Below are 11551 nucleotides of genomic sequence, written 5' to 3'. Positions count from 1 at the left end.
CATAGTTTTATTTTTATTACTCTACCTTCCCTCTATATGCTCATATTTGTATACATTATACTCACTCTCCATAGAGTGAATGGGAAAAAAAATTTGCTCGCGCCTACAGCCCAAACCGCTGGACGGATTTCCACCAAATTTGGACCAGGAGCAGCGGCTTGGGCCCCGAAAGCGTGCTTTTGCAAATTTGGTGAAAATCCGTCCAGTAGTTTTTTTTAAAATGACCAAAAAGTAGGTCAAAAAAAATTAGTGATATCTGTGTTGGGTTTGCGGACACACTTCCCTGTTCGCTCCGCGGAAAGTGTCCTGATTGGCCAATCGTCTTGCGTGATGTTCGCGGACATGCAAAGTGTTCGCTGATTGGACGGCGTGGAGCGTGAAGCGCGTCAGATTTTTTTGGTAGCGCACGCGATCTTGGATTCGCGGACGTCCCCGGACAGCGCAGTGAAACTTTGTTCAAAATGTGTATTTTGTAGAGTGTGTTGGTGTGTAGGAGTGTTTGGGGAGGGTGGGAGTGTATGAGATAGGATGAAAGTTGTGTTTTTTATGTGTTAGATGTTCTTTTTGTGTTCGATTTGTTTGCAGCCATCACGGAGGTTCTGAAATGTTCTAAATAAACTGACTAGGGGGTGTTCTAAGGAGTCAATATGTGTCCGTTTTGTTCGCAAGCAAAGTGAAACTGTTCTAAGAACACTCGCAGTGTCCGGGGAGTGTTCGTAGGGGGTGTCCTGAGGACGCTGTCCGTATTGTTCTCTGTCAAGTTGAATGTGTTCTAAGAACACGCGCGGTGTCCTGAAATGTTCGCAAATAAACAAAATGGGGGTGTTCTGAAGACGCTTCTAAGAACACTCGCGGTGTCCGGGGAGTGTTCGTAGGGGGTGTCCTGAGGACGCTGTCCGTATTGTTCTCTGTCAAGTTGAATGTGTCCTAAGAACACTCGCGGTGTCCTGAAATGTTCGCAAATAAACAAAATGGGGTTGTTCTGAAGATGCTTCTAAGAACACTTGCGGTGTCCGGGGAGTGTTCGTAGGGGGTGTCCTGAGGACGCTGTCCGTATTGTTCTCTGTCAAGTTGAATGTGTCCTAAGAACACTCGCGATGTCCTGAAATGTTCGCAAATAAACAAAATGGGGGTGTTCTGAAGACGCTTCTAAGAACACTCGCGGTGTCCGGGGAGTGTCCGTAGGGGGTGTCCTGAGGACGCTGTCCGTATTGTTCTTTGTCAAGTTGAATGTGTCCTAAGAACACTCGCGGTGTCCTGAAATGTTCGCAAATAAACAAGATGGTGGTGTTCTGAAGACGCTTCTAAGAACACTCCCGGTGTCCTGGAATGTTCGTAGGGGGTGTCCTTAGGACGCTGTCCGTATTGTTCGTTGTTAAGTTGAAAGTGTTCTAAGAACTATCGCGTTGTTCTGAAATGTTCGTAGGGGGTGTCCTGAAAACGGTGTCCGTATTGTTCGCTGGCAAGTTCAAAGTGTTCTAAGAACACTCACATTGTTCGCGGACATTAAAAGTTTCCCATAGATCATAGTTGAAATGTTTGACTCTATGGATGTGATATGCTGCGGTGGTTGTTGCCAGGGCATAGAGTCTTGGGTGCATGGCCATTTGGCCATGCACCCAAGACTCTATGCCCTGGCAACAACCACCGCAGCTTATCACATTCATATTTGCTTATAACTTTGGGTGAAAAACAAATGTATAAGGAACAAAGGTATTAGATACTATGGATGTGATATGCTGCTATGGTTGTCCTTATTATTGTATACTTACTGTTTGGTCTAGTAATGGGAGTCCATGTTTTTCTTCTTAATTTCTGTGATAAAAGAAATTAGTATTTTGTAATGACGTATTACATTGTATAAGCAATATACTTTTATTTTTTTTCGACCCTCATATTTAGTAGAGTACAAATCAGAGTACTGTGCAATTTGCTCAGTTTCTGTATTTGTTGCTAAAATCATTGGGTCTGTGGGAGAAAAAAAAATCCATGTTGGATTAAAAAAAAAAAAACCTTTTTCTGTTATGCTACAGTTTATTTGTTTGTTTGTTTTCAGTGTTCACTTGTTGTTTCTGGCTAATGCTTTATACTTTGCTTTGTTGTATTATTTTTGGATCAGTAACAGATTCTTCATTTGTTTTGATATTATAAAATTTTGGAGCAGTTAGATACCAATTGGCGTATTCTAACTGTCTATTTTGTTAATATATTTTAGTGGTTTTGATTTATCTATTTGGATATTGTTAAATTTTGGGACAGTTACATACCAATTGGCGTATTCTAACTGTGTATTTTTTGGTTTTTGGCCTAATTTAGTGGTATTCATTTATCTGATTAGTTGTTGTAGAATCTTTGAGCTGTTAGATAGCTTTTGGAGTATTCTAACAGTTTATATTATTTTAACACTAATTTATAATTTTGGGACAGTTAGATACCAATTGGCGTATTCTAACTGTGTATTCTTTGGTCTAATTTAGTGGTATTCATTTATCTGATTAGTTGTTGTAGAATCTTTGAGCAGTTAGATAGCTTTTGGAGTATTCTAACAGTTTATATTTTTTTAACACAAATTTACTTAAAGGTTTAAATACAGTTTATTTATCAAATTTTGGTTTTAAGAACATCAAATAAGCGTTTGTAAGATTTGCTGGTAATCTCTGCTTTAGAGTAATGGTACTATCATTACATTCAAACCATCCACATTTCTTTTTCATATATGCAGTGTAGTGCCCTGAATTGGTTGTGGCTCCTGCGTGGTAGATTATACCTATTGTTGTGAAGGTTTTCTTACCAAGTGATATTTGACCATGTGTGAATCCAGTCAGCTTGCAGTTGTTTTTGATACCATCTGCATTGTAACGTAGAAGCATTAGTATTACGTATTTACTATGTGTTTGTATTACTAACGTAGAGCGATTATCTGAATTGCAGGTAGAGCATAATCTACCATGGTTTGCATTTTGTACAAGTTGCTGAAATGGAATGGATTCACAATTTGGTATTGATATATATATGAAGCGTTCATTGGGGATTTCTTCTTGTGTCACATTGTTGCAGAGAGTGCATGTATGTTTCCACATGTATGAAATCTGAAAGATTTCATTTATAGGTATGTTTTTGTTTTCCAGTACTTGTAGTAAGTACATTAGAAATTCTTGTGGATCTTCCTGTGAGTTTATAGTGAATTTAACCATTCCAGCACAGTAGTCCAATTGTCGTCTTATTCCAAAAACACTATATGTGTTGTCAGGATTATTTGCTGCATTTCTGTGAAGTACTAACATTTGCAAACACAATGGGTCTGTACTGTGTAAGTAAATGTTGTCAACAATTGGTGGTAATTGAAATAGAATATTCATTGCTACATTTGCATAGCAACTTACACCAACTATATTTGCGAATTTAGATGGTCCAGGTAGTTCTGTATCTAACTGCTTTTTTTGGAGTTTGTCTTCCTTCTTTAAAGAAGTACCTGGTTTACTTTCTCTAATTGATTCTTTTTTGTTTGTGGTACTTGATGAAGTATTAGTTTCTTTTACTCTCTTTGGAGGATTTGCAGCGACGTCCTGTTGCATTTCTGTTTGATTTAGTTTTCTTTTACAACGTTTTAGTTTTTGTGGAACAGAATATGTGTTTAGATGGGGAGTGTATAGTGAGCGAAGTCTATTATATTCTAAAATGCAAGGAATATCAGCGTTTACTTTACTTGCATCAAAGTTGATTAGAAATAGACCGTCAAGTGTACGTAAGCGTGATAGTGCTACGTAGCTCATGCCTTCTTTAAAGACTGTGTTACCAATATCTATCATCGCTTTGTCCAGGGTAAGACCTTGTGATTTATGAATCGTGACTGCGTATGCAAGAGTTAGAGAAAATTGTTCTCTGCGTACATACATATCTTTGAAGAGAAGGAATCTAGCTGTTGAGCGTCCTATCCGTTTTACTTCTGAAAGTTTGTCAAAGAGTATATTGACAAACTGAATTTTGTTGTCACGTGGGTATGTTTGAAAGCCAACAACTGTACCCAGTGCTCCATTAACTAGTCCTTGGTCCACGTCAAGGTTACGTTTAAGCATTACTCTGCAATTTAAGGATAATTTTAACATCTTTTCTAAGCCTGCTGTGTTTGAGATTGATTTTTCTAAATTATTTAGGGGCCGATTCATGGAACAAACGTGCGCCAAAAATCTTCGCGCAAGCAGGCGCAAGCAGGCGCAAGCGGAAAAAAACAGGCGCACGCGCATGCGTGCGATTCATGGAAGTCCCTGCGCGTGTTCACCTCAGGATGTGCGCCAAACCCGTGCATGGCGCACAAGTCACTGCAACATCCCGAAAGGCGTGCGCGATGCGCACAGTGAAAGCGCACAACCTCGGCGCATACACCAGAAAGTGGGCGGGACACGGGGCGCAACGCGCGGAATGGGGAACAACGCGCGAAAATAAGGGCGTAACTGGGGATGTACTGCAGGGAAGTAGACGGAACGCCCACACGCACTCGAACCACACATATTCATAGAATCGAATAGGGCAAAGCCACGCACAGCCAAAGACACGCACAAGCTGAAACACGTCGGCCACACGAAGGCAGGCGGTAGAGTCCCAGCGCATCACAAAAGTGGCAACATACAGCAATTGGGCCTGTGCGAGCGGGGCACGTGTATTGCGGGGGGGCCGCGGGAAGCAACACATGCGATCGAGCGGGGTACGTGTATTTCGGGGGTGCGCGGGAAGTCACACACGCGATTGAGCGGGGTACGTGTATTTCGGGGGTGCGCGGGAAGTTACACACGCGATTGAGCGGGGTACGTGTATTTCGGGGGTGCGCGGGAAGTTACACACGCGATCACATCAGGATACGTGTATTTCGGGGGTGCGCGGGTAGTTACACACGCAATCTCATCAGGGTACGTTTATTTCGGGGGTTTGCGGGAAGTTACACACGCAATCTCATCAGGGTATGTGTATTTCGGGGTGCGCGGGGAGCAGCACACCTGAATTGCACGTGTGGCTCCTCCCAGGTGTTCCCTCTACACCCTCCACGGCCCCTGCAGGTGACTCACACCACAGGGGCCTACCCTGCACATGTCCTGCAGGCACCCCATCCATCATGCCCATGCCCCCCAGCCAACCCACATGTCAACTTGCACTACTGCCCACCAACGCATGTCCCGCTGCACCCCCAGCCACCAGGGGCACCCTCCACCAGGCCCCCACCCATGTCTCCCACCACCCCCACCCCCCAGCACTGTGGGGCACCTGCCAGCAGGCCCCCACCCATGTCCAACTCATGTTCCCCACCACCCCCACCCCCCAGCCACCAGGGGCAGCCTCCACCAGGCCCTCACCCATGTCTCCCACCCCCCCAGCAGTGCAGGGGCACCCACCACCAGGCCCCCACCCATGTCTTCCAGCACCCCCACCCCCCAGCCACCAGGGGCAGCCTCCACCAGGCCCCCACCCATGTCTCCCACCCCCCCACCCCCCAGCAGTTCAGGGGCACCCGCCACCAGGCCCCCACCCATGTCTCCCAGCACCCCCACCCCCCAGCCACCAGGGGTAGCCCCCACCAGGCCCCCACCCGTGTCCAACTCATGTACCCCACCACCCCCACCCCCCAGCAGTGCAGGGGCAGCCTCCACCAGGCCCTCACCCATGTCTCCCACCACCCCCACCCCCCAGTCACCAGGGGCAGCCTCCACCAGGCCCCCACCCATGTCTCCCACCACCCCCACCCCCCAGCAGTGCAGGGGCAGCCTCCACCAGGCCCCCACCCATGTCTCCCACCACCCCCACCCCCCAGCCACCAGGGGCACCCACCACCAGGCCCCCACCCATGTCTCCCACCACCCCCACCCCCCAGCCACCTGGGGCAGCTTCCACCAGGCCCCCACCCATGTCTCCCACCACCCCCACCCCCCCAGCACTGTGGGGCACCCACCACCAGGCCCCCACCCATGTCTCCCACCACCCCCACCCCCCCAGCAGTGCAGGGGCAGCCTCCACCAGGCCCTCACCCATGTCTCACACCACCCCCACCCCCCAGCCACCAGGGGCAGCCTCCACCAGGCCCCCACCCATGTCTCCCAGCACTCCCACCCCCAGCAGTGCAGGGGCAGCCTCCACCAGGCCTCCACCCATGTCTCCCAGCACCCCCACCCCCCAGCCACCAGGGGCAGCCTCCACCAGGCCCCCACCCATGTCTCCCACCATCCCCACTCCCCCAGCAGTGCAGGGGCAGCCTCCACCAGGCCCCCACCCATGTCTCCCAGCACCCCCACCCCCCAGCAGTGCAGGGGCACCCACCACCAGGCCCCCACCCATGTCTCCCACCACCCCCACCCCCCAGCCACCAGGGGCACCCTCCACCAGGCCCCCACCCATGTCTCCCAGCACCCCCACCCCCCAGCAGTGCAGGGGCACCCACCACCAGGCCCCCACCCATGTCTCCCACCACCCCCACCCCCCAGCCACCAGGGGCACCCTCCACCAGGCCCCCACCCATGTCTCCCACCACCCCCACCCCCCAGCACTGTGGGGCACCTGCCAGCAGGCCCCCACCCATGTCCTACTCATGTTCCCCACCACCCCCACCCCCCAGCCACCAGGGGCAGCCTCCACCAGGCCCCCACCCATGTCTCCCACCCCCCCCGCCCCCCAGTAGTTCAGGGGCACCCGCCACCAGGCCCCCACCCATGTCTCCCAGCACCCCCACCCATGTCTCCCAGCACCCCCACCCCCCAGCCACCAGGGGTAGCCCCCACCAGGCCCCCAACCGTGTCCAACTCATGTTCCCCACCACCCCCACCCCCCAGCAGTGCAGGGGCAGCCTCCATCAGGCCCCCACCCATGTCTCCCACCACCCCCACCCCCCAGTCACCAGGGGCAGCCTCCACCAGGCCCCCACCCATGTCTCCCACCACCCCCACCCCCCAGCAGTGCAGGGGCAGCCTCCACCAGGCCCCCACCCATGTCACCCACCACCCCCACCCCCCAGCCACCAGGGGTACCCACCACCAGGCCCCCACCCATGTCTCCCACCACCCCCACCCCCCAGCCTCCAGGGGCAGCCTCCACCAAGCCCCCACCCATGTCTCCCACCACCCCCCGCCCCCCCAGCACTGTGGGGCACCCACCACCAGGCCCCCACCCATGTCTCCCACCACCCCCACCCCCCCAGCAGTGCTGGGGCAGCCTCCACCAGGCCCCCACCCATGTCTCCCAGCACCCCCACCCCCCAGCCACCAGGGGCAGCCTCCACCAGGCCCCCACCCATGTCTCCCACCATCCCCACTCCCCCAGCAGTGCAGGGGCAGCCTCCACCAGGCCCCCACCCATGTCTCCCAGCACCCCCACCCCCCAGCAGTGCAGGGGCACCCACCACCAGGCCCCCACCCATGTCTCCCACCACCCCCACCCCCCAGCCACCAGGGGCACCCACCACCAGGCCCCCACCCATGTCTCCCAGCACCCCCACCCCCGAGCACTGTGGGGCACCTGCCAGCAGGCCCCCACCCATGTGCAACTCATGTTCCCCAGCCAACATGTCATCACAATCCAGATCCCTGGTTCCTATGGTCAGCCTCCAAATGCAAAACACCCACCCCAGTATTGCATCCACCCACTCATAATTTGCAATTACATCACAGAACACCAATTGCAAGTTCCGAAACAAACACATTTCCCTCACATACACCCAATGGGTGTCAGTGAATCTCAAAACACATATCATGAAATGCATGAAACCAATGAGATACCACACATTGAAGTTCACCAAAAAAAATATGTATTAAAGGAAACATAAATAGAATCAAAAATGAAGAAACAGAAAGTGAATGTACAAAAATGAAAAGAAGCATGTCCGTGAAAAAAAGCAAAACCAAAAATAAAATTCCAAAGTAATGTTGTCCAAAGTCAATGTCCACAAAACAAAATCCAATGGGAAATAAAAAAGAAAGCCATTGCTCCATGGTTAAAATGTGAAAAAAAAATACAATCCAACAGTGAACTATGTACATGGGAACAAGCCAGGGTCCATTACCCCAACAAAAGAAAGGAAACCTATCGAACTACACTAACTAATAAAATAAACTGTATACAAAAATGTGGCCAATGTCCGAAAGGTCCAAATAAAATCAAAACTAAAATGAAACCTAACACTACCTACATAACTATGTAGAAGGGCAGCGGGCTAGTTTCACGGCTCACTTGTGGATGTCCCGGGCCAGGGCATCATCAAACTCCTCCTCAATGTCCCGGAGGCGGTCCTCCTCCATGGCCCCGAGGGTCCGCAGGGCTGTCGGCGTGTCCACCTCCAAACCCCTGCGGATTGCCTCGAGGCACTCGGCCCGCCTCAGGGCCCTCCGCATGGAGTTCTCCGCCCTGACCATTGTGAGCCGTGCCTCTTCTGCCCGCAGCCGCTCCGCATCTATGGCGTGGCCCAACCGCTGCCACACGGAAGACACTCTCTGTCCTGGGTCCTCCTGCCCTCCGGCCGATGCCTGCCCCTCTGATGTTGAAGGCCCCGAGCCTTCATGGCTCCCACCACGTTGCTGCTGCTGCTGTGTCTCTGCCCGTGCACTGCCTCCTGCTGCCTGCACATCCTCCGCCGGCTGGGGTGCAGTCGTAGATGTGGCCACCCCTGCTGGACGTCCGACTCCCGACTGTGGCAGGGATGCCTCCTCCACCAGCCTGGCCGCACCGTCAGAGGCAGCTCCACAGGGCACCCAGGTGACTGATGGGTGTGAAGATGGCACGGAGGACGACTGGCACGTAGGGGGTCCAGTTGAGGAGGGGGTCGTAGCAAGCCCCATCAGACAGAGGAATCCGGCCTGGGTGACCTGTCCCAGCAGGCTGACATTGTCAACGAGCCATTCGAGATGACGTGGAGTCTCCTCATGAAAAGAATGCAGGTCACCTCGAATGGCCCGTTGACGCAACGCCACACCAGCCAGGACAGGCTCAACCCAGACCCGGATAGCCACATCCGCAGGCAGAGGAAGGCCAGTTGACCTGAGCTCATCCCCTGCCTGAAAACGGGTCTGGACGTAGGCATCCCTGCTGGTGCAAGATGATGCAGGGACAGGATCAGGGACAGGATTGCACACAGGCACCTCCGCGGTGGCCTGTGCTGCCTCCTGTCCCTGGTCCTGCACTGCACCACTAGCGCCAGTGGGATCCCCACCTCCAGACCCCATCTCTGGTGCTTGCATGGCCTCCTCCTCCACCAAATCCCCACCAACCTGGATGACTCCGTGCCATCTTCCCCTGTTGGGCCCTGTGGGGTCCCAGCTGCCCCTTCTGCTGCCGAGGAGTCCAACTCCAACCTCCGCCTCTTGGACCTCCCCCCGGCAGCTGCGGCCTGGGACGTGGCACCGGACTCCTCACTCCCCGACGAGAGCACAACATGGGAGGGGAGCCGGGCCTTGCGTCTCCGGCTGGCGGTGGGATCCCCGCCGCTGTGCTCCACAGCACCTTCTCCGCCCTCTTCATCAGTTGACGCTGCAGACAGGGCGAAACAAAACACAGGCATCAGGGCACTGTACAATGGACACATACACACATGACAGTTGTACATGAGTGGCATTGGCAAACCTCAGACATGTCATCACAATCCCCAACACACATGTCATTTCAACTCGCACACATGAGCCATACCACAGCCATATCGCAACTGCCAGCACCATCCATAAACATACAACAGCATGAGCAGCCAAAGGTGAGCCAGACATCACATGCAACAAAGGAAGGGCACCACACATGTACACACACCACCACACTTGCATGCATGTGTACACCTCTGCCAAGTGTCGCAGTGTTCAGACGGGCATCCATGTCACATCTGCTAATTAGGCTTCCACATACCGCTGTCACATGCATCCATGTTGCATCACTGTTGCACCCTTGTCAAATACACACACATGCACATGTACACAGTGCTGATACATGCAGCCGAAAACAACATACATGCGTGACATCACAGACATGTCTACTTACATACACATTCATCCAAACATGTGTGCCCACACAACTGCATTTGGCATGCAAGCCTACACACACAAGCACCATCCATGTCTCACACATTCCATCCCTCGCATGTGTTAGCCCCACGGCCCTGTACACCCCCACCCATACTCGACCCCATACAAACAGATGTGCAACCTGCACACTACTGAATAATAACCACACGCACTGCTCACAATCAGGATGCATGTACACTCACTGCTCGACTCCAGACGGGTCTGCCTCTCAAGGACCTGGACGTGGAGCGCTGGGGATATGTGTTCCAAGACCCTCTTCTGTTCTTCCGACAAGTGGCCCCGGCGCCCCTTGGCATCCGCTGCCTTCAAGAGGCGCTGGGCCTTATTCAGGGTCCTGGACCTGAAGTCCTCCCAGCGCTTCTTGACATGTTGTAAGTCGCGGACAGCCACTCCATCCGCGTTGATGGCAGTCACGATGTCAGTCCAGATCCGAGTCCGTCCTTCCTTGTCGGCGCGGGAACTTCCGAAGAGGGCATCATACTGCCCCAGGACTTGCTCCACCAGGACACCAACTTCGGTGGCACTGAAGCTGGTGCCCCTCTGCCTCTCTGGCCGGGGGTTGTCAGTGGTCTCAGATGGTGTTTGCCCCGACATGACAACCCCAGAGGCAGGAGTGGGTGGGCAACTGGGTCCTGGGGCTGGGCTGTGGAGCGATGGAATCCCAGTCGGGAGTCTTCGGTTCCAGCAGGGGTGGTCACAGCAACAGCACCCCTGGCTGATGTGCAGGCAGCAAATGGCAGGGCACGTGGGCAGCAGGCAGTCAGGAAGCAGCAGATGGCAGGTGGGAGCGTGCTCAGGGTTCTGGGGGGCAGTAGTTCGGCCTTCTGGGCAGGAGCGTGGTCTTCCGTGTGCTTACGCGTGGCCAGCTTGATACGGAGTGATTTGGCACGTGAAAAATCTGCACGTCAGCGTGTAATTCGAGGAAAGTCCCTTAGCACGTAAGCGCGTCAGCACGCATATGCATTTTCATTGGACAGAAGGCCCCTCAAGCGCAAGCGCCCCTGTGACGTGATGCGTACAGATGTGCATGGGCATTTCAGCGCGCGTGGAAAACTGCACGTCCGCGTGTAATATGAGGAAAGGCCCTTAGCGCGTATGCACGGCAGCACGCATATGCGATTTCATTGGACCAAAGGCCCTTAGCGCGTGAGTGTTTCCCTCATTGATGACAGAACACACGTGGATTTCCACCAATCGCGTGTGAAAGTTCCCGGCACCCCGGAACACACGTACCCAGGCTAATCGTGTGTGGAACTTCCCGCGCACCCCGAAACACACGTACCCAGGCCAATCGTGTGTACGCTCACTCCCCTCCGATCACACGCGATGACACTCGGACCTACAGTCTTACCACGTATCCGAATACGGGAAACCCGCGCACGGCAACAGACGTGCACAGGCGTCAACGCGTCCGCCCACACGAAGGCAGGCGGAGGCGTCCCCGCGCACAGCATAAAAGTGCGCGCAAACAACAAACGCGTATATACAGCTACGATGAATGCCCCATTTGTCGC

The sequence above is a fragment of the Ambystoma mexicanum genome, chromosome 5q, assembly GCF_040938575.1.
Source record: "Ambystoma mexicanum isolate Mex_15411 chromosome 5q, UKY_AmexF1_1, whole genome shotgun sequence".
Lineage (NCBI taxonomy): Eukaryota > Metazoa > Chordata > Amphibia > Caudata > Ambystomatidae > Ambystoma > Ambystoma mexicanum.
Note: the sequence above shows the minus strand (reverse complement) of the source record.